The sequence below is a fragment of the Diabrotica undecimpunctata genome, chromosome 10 (genome assembly GCF_040954645.1).
Source record: "Diabrotica undecimpunctata isolate CICGRU chromosome 10, icDiaUnde3, whole genome shotgun sequence".
Taxonomy (NCBI): Eukaryota; Metazoa; Arthropoda; class Insecta; order Coleoptera; family Chrysomelidae; genus Diabrotica; species Diabrotica undecimpunctata.
The window spans coordinates 21,963,152-21,977,139 of NC_092812.1; the positions used below are offsets into that span (position 1 = coordinate 21,963,152).

At 31.2% G+C, this 13,988-nt stretch overlaps 1 protein-coding gene across 3 annotated transcripts in view; it reads right to left on the bottom strand.

Annotated features, from left to right (window-relative positions):
• The window catches only part of PlexA (plexin A), a 519,944-nt gene that overhangs the window by 349,758 nt on the left and 156,198 nt on the right, over positions 1-13,988 (bottom strand). For 2 of the 3 annotated variants that reach the window (XM_072546049.1, XM_072546053.1), the window contains one exon: positions 9,380-9,406. The exons of the other annotated variant lie outside the window; for it this stretch is intronic. The gene's annotated coding sequence lies outside the window, so the exon portion shown is untranslated. The remainder of the gene's footprint in view (positions 1-9,379; positions 9,407-13,988) is intronic. 3 annotated transcript variants of the gene reach the window in all.

Below are 13,988 nucleotides of genomic sequence, written 5' to 3' on the forward strand. Positions count from 1 at the left end.
ATGTGTAACAGTTTAGTGTAAAAAACAGAGTATAGTGCTGTGATGTTATTGCACGTTAGTTGTAGTGCATTAGTTGATAGATAAAATAAGAGTAAGCCATAGGGTAAGCCATTAGATTTAAGTATTTGCTGTTTATTAAGTAAGGTCAGAAAATAACTGATAATTGGTCATTTGTGACAGATAGCAGGATACAAACACCGTACAGGTGTTGTACAAAAAACACTACTGTAAACTCAAGTAAACTAATGAATTGTTTATGAATATATTTTGGTTTCCACATATTTTCTCGAGGACTGTTTTAAAATACTATTGCTCTGTTGAGTTTTTAGATAATCTTTAAGATGACGGGCCATCATAAAAACCGTTGAAGTGACGACGGACAAAAGCGCAAGAATTCTGGTTAACTGGTTGTTACGAAAATAATCGACTTCCCCGCAATTATTTCATTCTTCTCAAATGAACAATGAAGTTGTAGAACATTAGTGACGTCACACCTTATAGTTAATATGCAATCGTAAGTTGAATGCTGGTGCCAAAATAGGTGTATGGGGGCGTTTATATTCATAAATGTAGAAAATACAGGATCTCAGCGTATATGAGACATAATTGGAAGAGTTGAGCCTAAATTGTATAATAGTTTACACCGGTTAGGTCTAGGTTAATTTCTCGAAAACAAAACATGGATATAAAAGAAATATTAATAATAATCTGTGCTCAAGATATATAAATACAAGAGGTGTAAAACATGTAATAAAACATGTAATAAAACATTTAATAAAACATGTAATAAAGCATGTAATAAAACATTAAGTGATGGATTCGATCGTTACTTGATGGAAATTCATTTTATATACCAATGAAACTAAAAACTCTTGTTTTAAAACTTCCACAAAATTTATTATAAATTCTGATCACTTGTAACGTTATAAACGTCACATTTTTATTAATTTATATTTGTATAATTTTTATTCCAATACACAAAATAAAAAATTGAACATGCAGAATACTCCTAAAAAAAGTTATACGCTTTTTTCGAAAAAAAAAAATGAATTTTTAGACAAATTCTTCTTCTTCTTCAAGTGCCCTCTCCGCTACGGAGTTTGGCAATCATCATTGCTATTCGTATCTTTGAATGTTGCTCTAAATAATTGGTTAGATGTGCACTGGAACCAGTCTCTTAAATTGCGCAGCCAAGATATACCTCGTCTCCCCATGCTTCCTTTGCCCTTTCCTTGGATAATTAACTGGAGCAATCGGTACCTTTTCCCTCTCATCACATGACCAAGATATTCCAACTTTCTTCTCTTGATGGTGATCAACAGCTCCCGTTCTTTGTTCATTCTTCGAAGAACTACACTATTTGTTATTTTGTCTGTCCAAGGTATTTACAAAATTCTTCTGTATATCCACATTTGGAAGGCCTCTAGTTTATCGGTATTGCTCTTGTTTAAAGTCCAAGTCTCTACTCCGTACAGCAGTATCGAGAAGATGTAGAATCTAACCAATCTCATTTTCAGGTTTTAATGTCATGACTTCCCAGAATGTCCTTCATATTAACAAAAGCAGCTCGAGCCTTTCCAATTCTAGTTTTTATTTCTTCTGTGATGTCATTGTTGTTATTAACGCTTGTTCTCAAATATTTATATTTGTGTAACCGTTCGATTTCGTTATTGTGAATGTATAGGTTTGCATTCAATCTTTGTTTTTTTTTTAAATAATCATGAATTTCGTCTTCTTGACGTTCATTGTTAACGATTTCTCTTCACTAGCTGTGACTACCTTGTTTAAAATGGCTTGCAGGTCTTCTACTGTCTCCGCCATTAAAATCGTATCATCTGCGTATCTAATATTATTAATTGGTTGGCCGTTAACTTTTATCCCAATCTCTTCTTCCTCCAATGTTTTCGTCATAATTTCTTCCGAATAGAGATTAAATAACATTGGTGACAGCCCACATCCTTGTTTAAGTCCTTTTTTAATTTGAATTTCATTTGTTGTGCTATTTTCGATGCGTGCGACTGCTTTCTGATTATAATACAGAGTAGATATTATTCTTATATCGCGAGTGTCTAACTGTTTAGCTTCCAAGATCTCGTAAAAGTTGGTCATGCTTGACGTTATCAAACGCCTTGTTGTAATCAATGAAACAAGCAAATACATCTTGATTCACATCCAAACACCTGTGTCAAGACGTTAAAGGCAAATAATGCTTCGCGAGTTCCATATCCCTCCCGGAATCCAAACTGAGTTTCTCCGATATCTTCTTCCAATTTTCTGTAAATTCTATTGTGAATTATTTTGAGGAATATTTTTAAGGTATGGCTCATCAGACTGATCGTGCGATGATCTCTGCACTGCTTAGCATGTGCCTTCTTGGGAAGAGGGACAACGGTTGATCTTAGCCATTCTTCAGGAATTATACTGTTTTCATAAATCTTGTTAAATAAGTCTACTAGCAAATGGATTCGATCGGACTAAAATTGCGCTGAGCCTTGTTTTTTAATCACAAAAAACGTAAAAAATTAACAAAAATTGAATTCTGGAAGAGAGGACATTTTGGCTATCTTAACGGGGAGTACCTTTTGCTGTAAAAGTGTGGACCCCGTATAAAGAATTCGTAAATACACTATAATCAGATGGCATATATATACTCACACTTAATTGTATGCTTAAATTTCTTTTGTATTTATTTTTCTATAGAAAAATATTCAGGGAGTTGATCCACTTTATCTAGCTTACATATATTATTTAAAAAAATGTTGATCTGATGTTATGATAAGTCGTAAACGCAGGGAAAAATGAAAAAATCTATTTGATAAAATGCTTTCATATAAATAAAAGTACTAATCAATTCCAACATCCTCGTCCTTAATGTATTCTGTTTAATAATGACTACAAACAAATTTACCTGGAATGGCTTCCCCATTGATTATCGCTCGCAAGAAAATGAACGCATTAATAGGAAATAGTCGCAATATATGTAGGTATGTCTGGAATTTATATGGAAATTAATAAACCTTGATAAACAATTATTTTATTTGACTATGGCTGAATTACACATAAAAAATAGATATTAAGAAGATTTGTAAATTACATGAGCATTCCACCAATAAGTTGGATATACGCTTTATACTGACTCTCACTAAAGAAGTTGTATATTTACTCCAGTCTTCAGAGACGAAAATGTCACTGAAGAATTTTATCAAGAATGATTTTAGGACGCTAAAAAAGATGCAAAAAAGTTTTACCCTCAGATTTTCTCCTAAAATGGAAAAAAAATAGATTTATCAAGAATCTGTACGCCATCGAAAAAAATATTTCAAATAAAAAATGTAGCTAAGATAATTTTGAACAAAAAAGTTTATTAGCATTTTTATGTAGAATGAACCGTTCTCTCAAAAACAACGCTTAAAGCGATCGGCAATTTTTAATGTCAGTTACGCGCGCCATATGAATGTTCAATAAAAATTTTATCAGCTCGACGGTAAAAATTCGATACATTGCTACATTTTTTATTTGAAACATTTGTTTCTACGGCGGACAGATTCTTGATAAATCGTTTTTTTTTTTAGTTTTTACCCCTCCACGAGGGGGGTTTTAGGGAGAAGTCCGGGGGTAAAAGTGGTAAACTTTTTTGGATCTTTTTTGGGGTCCCAAAATTGATATTCTTGGCAAAACTCAGCTTGTTCGTATGATTATTAGGGGTCAAATCTTTGACGACTGTACTAATTTAATTTCTATTACTTATGCCTTCAATTGGGCTTCAGTCAGGAGAAATGGTGTTGTAGTTGTTGACTCTGAACCTCAAAATATGATAATTCTGTCCAACATGCCATATACAAATATTGCTAGTTTGGGAGGTACCGAGTGTTTTAAGTTTAAATATGGATTTTAATCATCGCGATAAGTTTGTATATCAAGGTTTTGAAACTACTTTCTTGTGGCATGGTTAAAAATGTGATTTTCATCACAATCACAACCATCACAATAATTGTGGGTTAATCCCATAAAATCATAATATTTAAAGTTTGTATATTTTCACAATTTCTAGTTAAAATTGGCAATTTTACATTTTTTGGCATGAGGATTGCTAATTTAGACTTTAATTTAGCATTACTAATATAGGGCGCTACTTACACTTAGTTGGGTTGGGGTTTCTAAATCAGTGAAATTTTTTTTGGGTGAACTATGGAACATACTTACAGTTGTAATGTGCAAAATTTTGAAAAAATATTGCTTTTTAATGGAATCGTCCACAAAGATTCAATATGTGGTCCTAAAAATCGGCCAGCTTTGAAACTCACGTGAACGGTGGAGAGGAAGAAGCTGTTTATATGTATATATTATTTAAATAACTACATTGTTAAATCAACCATCTAATTTGTTTAAACATTTTTTTTAGTATTATTTAAGGTAATTTTTATTGTAATACATTTATTGCCTTTTTCACTTCTTAACTACTTTTTTTAATAATTTGGGTTATTTTAATACAAGTTATTCTTGAAAACGCTTCCTTTAAGCGTAAATTGCAAATAAACAACAACGAAATAGCCGAAAAAAGCCAATTTTACCATTTTTCCAGGCCATTTTATAATAGGCTAGACACCAAATTAAAAAAAAAAAACAAAAAATATGAGATGAAAGCTTATGTTAATTACTTAGTTAAAAAATGCGCATTTCAATTTTGATTATTGCAAAAGTCAGTTTAAAATATCCATAAACAAATTGATATACCGTTGAGTTTCGGAATTTATGGACTTGACGAACATCTCAACTTTAACGTTCGAAACACTTAGTTTATTTTTTACCCACAATGTGAATCTTATTGTAACCGAAAGAATATGATGCTGCAATATTACAGTAAAAAATTTACCCAAAGGTTACCGGGAGAATCTGCTTATATTAACGAAAGAATAACTTAAGTTCAAATAAAAATTAAATTTTTTATTTGTTAAAAAATTGTTATAAATAAACAGCTTCACGTGGTAAACTTTGGGTAAACCTTTTACTGTAATGTTATAGCATCATATTATTTCGATTAAAATAAGATTCAGCTTGTGGGTACGAACTAAACAATGTATTTGCAACGTTAAAGTTTAGACGTTCGTCAAGTATATATATATATATATATATATATATATATATATATATATATATATATATATATATATATATATATATATATATATATTTTGTTGTGGTATTCAAAATTGAAGAGTAAAAATATTAAATGTACGATGAAATCAATATTTCAGAGATTATAGAAAGTAAAAATACTCCGAACTGCCTGGAATTAACCAAAGGTAATCTTCATAAATAATCTTTTGTATAAATATAACAAGTGGATAGTGCGGGTACAATGAATAGAAGTTAACGATGGTTTTTTCCCATAAGCCATAAAGTGTTCCGTAATCCGGGTTTGCGCCATGAACAGGACAATAAAAATAGTTAATAAGTAAATGGTTTTTCGGAATCTGTAAATACCCAGTAGAAATTAAGTGTCCTTGTAGAAATAATATGAATTAGGAAAGTTTGTAGGTATTTCTGATTTTATGTGGGAAGTGGTATGCAAATTTCTGATTGGCCGAGAATTTGGAAAGTGGTGAGATGGGTGTGTATAATGAGAGGTTGGATGGATGGATAGATGAGATTAGAGAGGTAGGATTCCAGTAGATGAGATTCCAGTTTCTTAAAGTGAATGGTTGGTTTTCGAGGTGGTCTCCAGGGGTAGTAAGTGATAAAGAATAAGTTCTGAGTTGGTGAAGTAAGTGTGCCGACGGTAGTTGATCTGGTACAAATGTGTAAGTAAACTTTGCCTACTTGTATTCTACGTATCGCTGTTTATTTCGGAACGAGAGATTAAGTTTGGCGAGAGGAAAAGAGGATGGCATCATTGGAAAGGTACGTGCATTCGAAGGAGAGCATAGAAGACACTAAATTGCAATATCTTGTTTAATACTGCCAATTACATAGGAGGCTGCTGAGAACTGATAGTTAATTTTGCATAGAATGAGGAATTGGACAACTCAAGGCAGAGGAAGCGTTTCAACGGGAGAAACATTCATAATATATTCAATTTGAGAATTTTGGGTCAAATAATATTATATCATATTAGTAACGTGTGAATAAGTTGTCGATAGTCGAAGGAGATCAAATTTGTTCTGAGAGGAGACACGGAGCTGTGGAGAGAATTGGATAATTCATACAAATTTTTCTTGGTACAATCGACATACCAAAATGGCATTAGGAAGGACACTGAATATTACTTGATTTGTTTATGTAGAATAATAAGCTGAATTTTAGATTGTAATTGTATTATATTATCCATGCATTATTGAAGGTTCACGTACGTAGAACGAATTTTGTTTGATAAACATTGTATGCTAATAATTTTTGGAGGTATTTTAATCAGTTTATTTTATTACATTATTTTCATATCATATTATGCTGTTTTATTCCGTAATTCTTTGGACCTAACCCATCAGCTGTAAAGTATAGATATTGAAGCACGAGTATAACCTGAGATAACAAAATTGAAAGGTGTGATATAAATCATAAATCAAAAATTTAAATAATGTTTTATATATATTTTTTGTAAAGTTTTAAGCTTTTGACTCATAAGCTCATATTTTTGGCTTTTTTTCGGTATTTTTAATGTTTTATTTGCGTTTTACGTTTAAAGTAAGTATTTTAGGAATAAAAATACAAGAATAACTTTCGTCTTAGAATAACTCGAAAAGTAATTTCGAAACAAAAAAATTTTTTTATAATTTAGATATTATATTATAATATAATATTAGATTATATTATTAAATAATTTACGACGCTTACTGACGAAATATATATTAATCATAAATACTTATGTTTTACAATAAAAATTACCTCAAATAATACTAAAACAAATAAAAAATAAAATAAAATTGTTTGAACAAATTAGATGATTTATTTAACAATTTATTTATTCAAATAATACATATTCGTAATGTACGCAAAAAGTACATAAAAATTAAAAAAAGAAACGTCGAAATCCATAAACAAGAACCAAAGATACAGTTAACAGCTCCTTCCCCCTACACGGCTGGCGCTAACACGAAATTCAAAGCCAGCCAATTTTTAGGACCACATTTTTAAGCTTTGTGGAGGATTCCATTAAAAGGCAATCTTTTTCGAATTTTGCACATCAAAACTTTGGAGTTTGTTGTTTCAAATGACGCTAATTAGATCTCTTAATTGTTATAAACAAAGCTGCTATCATTTTTCAAATAAAAGGGACTAGCTTAGTCCCAAATTGTTCTAAGACAACTTTTACTTTTTTTTTAATTATAGAAAAATACAAGCTTTCTAAATATGAAAAAATAATTTTCCTGCAGGTAACAGTTAAAAAGTTATTGTAATTGTTAATAAGCAAAAAATTGATATGTTTTTGCAAAATGATTTTGATATATTTAAAATCATTTTTCATTATTTTTTTTTAGTAAAGTTAACAGAATGAGCCTTCTCCTTTCATAAGCTATGCGTAGAATTATTGTAACTTCATAATTTTCTGACTTATATTGTTGCAACAATACAATGCAACTTTTAAACAATATGAAGGTTCTAGGTTAATTTTTAAAAAACTTTTTAATATTTATAAAAAACCGAAATTTATGACTTATTTTGCAACTTTCTGAGCTATAAATAAGGATAAAAACATTTAAAAAATGCCATTTTGAAGGTTTTTATATGACTTTTAAGTTTGTTACTCTTGAATTTGTTTCGAGTGCTTCTCACTTTTTGCTGATATTCGAAAAAAGTGAAAATTAAACGTTTTTTTGGCCTTAATTTGTTAATGTCTGATTAAGTCCAAAAAATCTGTCCAAAAAACAACTGTTATTTGCCTGGGGGGTACAGTATCACGAAAAAAAAACCTTATTTCCCTGGTCTAAAATGATTAATTTTCCAATTAAATATTCCTCGTCTGATGAATGTTGCCTCGTCAGTACAAAGAATTGTATCTTGTAATTGTTTATCTTGTAAAAATGAGTAAACTGTAGACGCGCAGATAAATCTTGACATAGTAAAATCTGAACAGGAGTGTAATGATGAAATCGTAGGCTTCCACGGCCAGAGTCAAAATTATAGTTTATTCGTCTTCCGGGTTTGGACCCTGTCATTTGTGAGTGACCCAAAAGTGGGTTCATCTCAGAAAGTGGGTTCCGAGATGAACCCACTTTTGGGTCACTCACAAATGACACGGTCCAAACCCGGAAGACGAATAAACTATAAAGGAGTGTAATGATATTGAGGCAATTTTTCCCTCTTCAATATTCTAAAAACAGACGATTGGCTTATCCCTGTTGTCAGACTTAATCGAAGAGTACTGATATCTGGATTCTCTGCAACACGAATTAGAATTTCATATACTTCATCGACAGTAATAGTTTTTGTAATTCAGTGTTGACTTTTAGGACGTAAAGACCCCGTCTAACCTAGTCGGATGTAAAGATTTCGAAACAGTTTGTAGTTGAATTGGCTTTGATTTGGGTATAATTATTGTGAATATCTTCGAGCTGCAGCAGTTCCACTGTAATTTGATTGAGTAAAAGCACAAATCATATCGCGCGTTGGAAAAATCGTTATGACTAGACATTATTTGATAAATAACTATTTTCGTATTAATTACTTAATTGTTAAAAAATGGTATATTAATTTAACACTTACTCGTATTGTAGTAACTACACAAATTGTAATAGTGACATACACATAAGTCTTCTTGAAAAACCACAGTTAAATTCATAAATGCATTGACAATGACACAAGCGTACTTCGAAGAGAGAAAAAAATTAAATTACAGCTAAATTCGCGAATGTAAGGTTTATTTGATATTAAGAGATCTTTGCGAAACTGGATCATAAAGTGTAAATGGTGGGCATTTTGAATTTCTTGTCCTATCGAGATTTCTCGATTGTTGATAATATCACCTAATTTACAAAGGGGCAAATATCATCGCAACAAAAGGAAAAAGTAGAAATTAACAAACTAAGAAAGGAACGAAATTTCGAACAGATATGAAATATTAACAATAGTCGAACAGTTTTACACAGAGCTACCTAGATCAAGAGAAAAAGATAACAATACGCAACCCCCAGTTACAGTAAAAACACTATTTTCATATAACTGTTCAACTAGTATTTTTGTTTCATACATTCTTCAATTGACTACAAATCTTCATAGAGCGATTTAAACATAATAAAATAGAACAGCAAAATTCCACATACCTTATAGGAGTACAATATGTATCCTATTATAATAATAATAACGTTTTTTAAGTATTATCTAAGATGCAGTTAATGAATAGCTCGGTGTATAAAATTTAAGTTTCAAAGGTATAGTAACTTACGAATTAGTCAATTGGTTTTCTGATTACCTGTAACAAAAATATATTTATTACAAACTAGAACACATAATTATTAATAATTATTAGCTTATTATTAATAATTATTAGCTTAAACTTATTAATAATAATACCACAAATTAGCTTTTTCGTTATTTCCCATTAACGCCCAAATTATTTTTTTTTGTCAAATTTAAAAATTTTACTTAATAACTATACATAATTATTATCAGTAATATTGTTTTAAATATGGAAATATCCGTCCTATAAATAGATCTAGCTATGTTATTTATTTGAATTAGCGGCCAATACACATCTAAATAAGCTTTAAGTTCAAAAAATAAGAGCCTGAGATTATGCCTAGGTTATTTAAAATCCACTCTCCAAATAATGGAAAATGAAGAGGTGGAACCTCCATTGCATTTACGCCGCCAATTGCTTAGCGACAAATTTACAACTCGAATTATGTCCAAAAATTGTAAATACTTTCAAGATACCTCACTTATAGGTATTAGGGAACTAAAAAATCTATACCTTTGGTAGAACGCTATCTAAGTACGGTAAAATATACTACTCTCCAAAATTAACGCACCACCTAAAATAGACCATGATTTTAAAACTATATTTCTTCTGAACCCTTAATTGGATTTTCAGATTTATTTTTTTTACCATTTTGCAGGTATATTTCTAATTAATGACTATATTAATGTTAAGAAATGTCAACGTTTTACCTATATACAGGGTGTAAAAATAAAGTTATGTTTTTTCATCTAATTTTGCAACACCCTGTGGAATGTATTAGAAAATAACGCTACATATTATTAATATTTTGAGATCGCTTCATTTTTTCTCCAATTTTTTGTAAAAAAATCATCACGATATCTCTATTATCAAAAAAGAAAAGTATGTTCAAAGCATTACGTGTTTTTTTAGTCTCCAAAATTAACGCATCACCTCAACTCTGTTTTTAGCTATTTTTCTTTTGTATCCTTAATTGGATTTCGATAATTTTTTTTCGGATTGCAGACCTATTTCTAACACCCTGTGAAATTTATTTAAAGCAAACGCTACATCTCTTTTTTTTCAACATTTTCTTAAACAAATCATCGATATCTTTATTATCAAAAAAAAGGTTCAATGCATAACGTGATTTTATTGAATTGTAATACTCATTAATGGAAGCAGTTAGTGGCTATGAAAAATCAAACAATTTGATAGGACAGTTTTAGACTGTCAATATTGTTTACATTTTAAAAAATTGTTTTGCTATTTTGCGTTTCTTAGTTAGTTGACATGGACAGCATTTCAAGAAATCTGAGCCGAGATAAATGTGTTCAGGCAATTACTTTAGCTGATTAAGGGTTAAGTTATCGTGAAATAGGCTTGAGGTTGGAGTATCTCATACTACAATATCACGAGTCATTCAACGTTTTCGAGAAACAAATGACCATACGAGACGGCGTGGACAAGGAAGAGGAAGACTTACAACACCACGACAAGATCAGTTTATCAGGCTTCTTGCTATAAGAGAACGTTTTCTCACAATGAGACATTTACAAATACAAGTGGCAAAAGTTCATAATATTCAAATTAGTAGAAACACTATACAAATGCGTCTCGCTGAACAAGATCTGCATATAAGGATACTAGTCAGAGCACCAGCTTTAAAGGTAAATCATTGTAGAAGTAGATTACACTTTGCCAGAGAACCCCTTGACTGGGATGTTCATGACTGGGAACACGTGTTGTTCACTGATGGATCACGGTATTGCTTATATAACTCGGATAGAACGTGTGAGAGTTATTCGACGACCAAGAGAACGCCATGCACAGTGTAATATACGACCTATTACTTTATTCAATGGAGGATCTGTAATGGTTTGGGGAGGAATATCTCTTACAGCGCGAACGGACCTTGTCGTTTTACAAAGAGGTTCCTTAACAAGTGAAAGGTATATTACAGACATTTTGTCTAACCACGTAGTTCCATTTGCTCCTTATACAGGAAATAATTTTCTTTAAATGCATGACAATGCTCGACCACATGTTGCACGTGTGATCCGTGAATATTTGGACGATGTTGGAATACAAACCATAAACTGGCCACCCTGCAGCCCTGATCTCAATCCCATAGAGAATTTGTAGGATATTATTGATCGTCAACTCAGGAGCCGACAAACACCACCTGTATTTCCTGACGACATAGAAGTTATGGTGAGAGAAGTTTGGGATGCAATTGATAAAGACCAAATACGCCGCTTGATTTTAAGTATGCCTCGTCGCTTTGAAGAAGTAATTAGATGTAGAGGTGGGAATACTCGCTTTTTGGTGTTTTTGGAGGAAGGGGAATTGTAAGATTATTTAGGTTACAGTTTCTTAGGTTTTATTTGTATTATATGTCAATAAAGTTTATGTAAGTAATGTTTTCTTTGCTTTAAATGTTAATAAAAATTTGTTACATTTAAAGTTCTGTATAATATTTGATAATATAAATACCGAGATAAGTTTTCTACGAAAATCTCGAGAAAGAATAATTCTATCTTAAAATATTAATAGAATGTTGCGTTTATTTTTAATAAATTTCACAGGGTATTGCAAAAAACGATGAAAAAACACAACTTTATTTTTATACCACGTATACTGGTAAAACGTTGATATTATTTAGAAAACATTAATACTTTGATTTACTAGAAATAGACCTATAATATGAAAAAAACATCATCAAAATCCAATCATTCGTTTAGAAGAAAAATAGCTTCAAACTTATGGTACATTTAAGGAGGTGCGTTAATTTTGGGCAGTAGTGTATAATGAAGTTTTCTATGAAAGCCTAATTTCACCCTACTACGGTTAAATGACAAAAACACTATTTTCCAGAAAGGTTAAAGCATGTTCTTAATATATGTTTGATATGATTATTAAAGAAAATGGACAAATTATTAGTACATCTTTACTGATCGGTTAAAAGATGCAAATGGAACGGGGGGCTGTGCATCTTGTGTGTTCCATGAAAAGAAAAATTACCATCACCAGTACAGCTTACCGAGTGAATGCTCAATATACACAGCAGAAATGATGGCAGTAATGTTTGCTCTTCAGTATGTACTACTGAATTCAACTAGCAACTATGTTATATTCTTTGACAGTAAAAGCGTGGTAGACAGATTTAAGAACTCAAACAGTCAAACACATAAACCCCATTGAACTGAAAATTTTTTAAATTCTCTTTAAAATTATACAATTAAGATTAAATGTAACAATTATATGGATCAAGGGCCACTCAGGAATAAAAGGCAATACAATCGTTGACAATTTGGCTAAATCAACATATATTTGAGAAAAAAGTTGCAAAAAAGTTTACTACTAAAACCCCCTACTACTACTAGGCTTCCCCCTAAAACATATTCAAAAAAATCGATTTACCAAGAATTTGTACGCCGTAGAAAAAAAGGTTTCAAATAAAAAATGTAGCTGAGATGATTTTAAACATAAATGTTAAGTAGTACTTTTTCTGTAGAACGAACGGTTCTCTCAGAAATTAACACTTGAAACAAAAAAAAAACAAAAAAGGGATAAATTGTATTTATTTCATGAGCATCATGCTACAAAGCTGCACTCTTTACCTTTAAAATGCATCTTGATTTCTGTCGATAGGACACTCGGATCAAAAGATATTGAATTTTTACCGTCGAGCTGATATAAATTTTATTGAACATTAATTTTGCGCGCGTAACGGACATTAAAATTGCCGATCGCTTCAAGCGTTGTTTCTGAGAGAGTTCATTCTAAACAAAAATGTTAATGAACATATTTGTTCAAAATTATCTCAGCTACATTTTTTATTTGAAATATTTTTTCTATGGGGTACAGATTCTTGGTAAATGAATTTTTTCCGTTTCACCCCCTCTAAAAAAGTGGGGGGTAAAAGTGGAACTTTTTGCATCTTTTTGGCGTCCTAAAATTGACATTCTCAGCAAAATTCAGCTTGTTCGTATAATTTTTAGAGGTTCAGTGGCATTTTCGTCTCTGACGACTGGGGTAAGAATGTAAGACTGGCTTAAACTTCTATCATTCTAATCCTAGGATACCCTCAAAAAGATGGTTTTACACAGAATCTAATCCACATTTTATAAAGACCATTAATAGGCTGAGAGCCATTTTACCTTACGCCATTTACATGCATGGAATCGGCTTAAATATGTAACGTTATAAACGTCACATCTTTATTAATTTATATTTAAATAATTATTTTATTTTAATTTCTTTATTAATTTATTAATTCCTTAACCTCCAGCTTCGTTTTTACTGTTTTTTCTTCAAAAAGTAGTTGGCGCCCTCTGTCTTTCTTCTCTCTCTCTTTCTGTCCAGTAGAATAACTATTCGCCCTCTCTCTTTCTGTCCAGTAGACTAAATATTCTGTTCTATGTTGACAGAAAAGCTAATTCCATCTTATAGGAACATCCTATGAGATCTGTGCTAACTTCATGCAGTCCCTTCCCAGGAATTATAATAAGCTTCATTTTAAAGTCTGCAACATTCTCTTGGGGTAAATACTTTGATTGTAATCTTTATTCTATAATTCTAACAGCATTTTCAATATTCGTAACCTCACTTC